The sequence below is a fragment of the Phascolarctos cinereus genome, unplaced genomic scaffold (genome assembly GCF_003287225.1).
Source record: "Phascolarctos cinereus isolate Bilbo 61053 unplaced genomic scaffold, phaCin_HiC Scaffold_2;HRSCAF=192, whole genome shotgun sequence".
In the NCBI taxonomy this organism is placed as follows: Eukaryota; Metazoa; Chordata; class Mammalia; order Diprotodontia; family Phascolarctidae; genus Phascolarctos; species Phascolarctos cinereus.
The window spans coordinates 76762916-76765073 of NW_027555625.1; the positions used below are offsets into that span (position 1 = coordinate 76762916).

The window sequence follows — 2158 nt, forward strand, 5'->3', positions numbered from 1 at the left end:
AAATTTTCCTGACCTCAGTTCAGTTCTCATCAAAATTAACTCTCAAGTTTAAGAAATTTAAAAAATTAAGCTACTGTGTATAAGAAAGTAGAATATATTTTCATTTATACTCAAGGGACTGGGATGTATATGTAATAGCCAGGGGTTAAGATATTGTTCAAGTGCTCAGTGGGCAGCTGGATATAAAGAAGAGCAGAGTAGTTTTGAAAGGTACCCCTCCTATTCCATGGAAGTGTGAATTCTCCCCTCTGCAGCTTTAAACATTTATTTTTCAATATTTCTTTAGTATATATGCATGAAAGGGTATGTCTCACTTGGGGCTTCTTAAGTCTCCCAATAGAGTGATACCTTTGAAAAGGTCTCCATTCTCAAGTTAAGAGGTAGAACATTTCGTTCCCAAGTGGATGAAATAGACATTGGGCAGTTGGTAGTGGTGGAATATGGGTATTGAGGATGAGACCTTTTGTTTTCAGGGATGTTGGACAGGGACCAGTGGAGAAGCTTTCACCCATTCGTAATTAAGAAATCAAGGACATTTTAAAATTTATTTTTTATTGCTCTTCTTTCTTCCACTACTTTCCTCCCTGAATAATGTTGTAGTGTTTGTCAAGGTCTGGGTTTTATTCCCTGTACTCAGTCTGTAGGTGGTAAGATTAAAGACCCCTCAACATAGTGGGTACTATGGTCTCTCCTCAGCCACAGAACAAGCTTTGAGTGATTTTTAGACATTCTGGAAATCAAGGAAATTAAGAGGTGTCCTGACTGGGTTTCTGGCCTACATTTAAATCAGTCTTCCTCCATTACAAAGAACGCTACCTAATTTAAGTTGCCAGCTCTGTTGCTGGAAATTAGAGGCAAAGGATTTCTAGGCATCTCTGTTACAAAGATGCTGTCTGAGGTCAATAAAGCCTTTGAAATAGAAGGCATAATTTCTCAAGTGAGGTAAAGGCAGCAAAGGGCTGTTGTTTTTTGTATCCCTAATGCCTTGTGCCTAATAACTGCTTGATGAATATTTGTTGAATTAAGTTTTAACTAGTGAACTGCTTACTCACTTGCTCTGCACAGGTCCACTTATTGGTGATGAACTGAAGACAGGACCCCTTAGATAGGAGAAAAATGATTATTTTCTTATTAATAACCAATTTTTAAAAAATGCACCCATCTAGAGATTTAATATAGCAGTCACAAGTAATCTAGATACCAGAGTCAGAATACTTTCTTTTGTGTTTAGGTACTAAAGAGACAGCATAGCATACTGGAGAGAGGGCCATCCTTGAAGCCAAGAAGCTGTGTCGGCCTCATCATAATCCCATTTGGTGTTTCTTGGCAAAGATGCTGGAGTGGTTTGTCATTTCCTTCTCCAGCTCATTTTACACATGAGGAACTGAAGTAAACAGGGTTGAATGATTTGCCCAGGATCACACAGCTAGTAAGTGTCTGAGGCCGGATTTGAACTCGGGAAGATGAGTTTTCCTGACTCAAGGTCAAGTGCTCTATCTACTGTGCCACCTATCTGTGCCAATAACCAATTTTCAATGAAACATTCTCCTCAATCTTGGGTAAGACCCCACTCAATTGGGATAGCTTAGTTCTGATTAAAGGGTAAAGAGAATCTTATCTAGGTGGAATCATCATTATTATTATTATTATTATTATTATTATTATTATTATTATTATTATTATTATTATTTTGGTGAGGCAGTTGGGGTTAAGTGACTTGCCCAGAGTCACACAGCTAGTGAGTGTTATGTGTCTGAGGCTGGATTTGAACTCAGGTCCTCTTGACTCCAGGGCCAGTTCTCTATCCATTTTACCACCTTGCTGCCCCTAGGCAGAATTCTTACCACCACTGTTCTACTCTGATAAGAGTGGGTGGAGAATAGACCCTTTTGTATAGATTGCCTGAGGCAGGAGTAGCCCTCTCATTTTATTTTAAGCTCTTTTTTAAACTAATGCCTTCAGACATAGCCAGTGTGTTTAATTGTTTTACTTGGCTGTACTCATTTATTATAAAGGAGTATTTTTATTTAGGAATGGGGAATGAGTTAGTACATAATAACAGTGGTGTGAAAAGGAAAAGGAAAATCAAAATATTTTAATATACACAGAATATAAGAACTTCAGAAGGAGACATAAATAGGACATTTTATTTTTGCTA

General features: G+C 37.8%; 1 non-coding gene across 1 annotated transcript; it reads right to left on the bottom strand.

The window, feature by feature from the left end:
• Positions 1-601: 601 nt before the first annotated feature.
• On the bottom strand, positions 602-730 carry LOC144456091 (small nucleolar RNA ACA64). Its single transcript, XR_013484994.1, has one exon. It is a non-coding gene; the product is annotated as a small nucleolar RNA ACA64 (small nucleolar RNA).
• Positions 731-2158: the final 1428 nt, after the last annotated feature.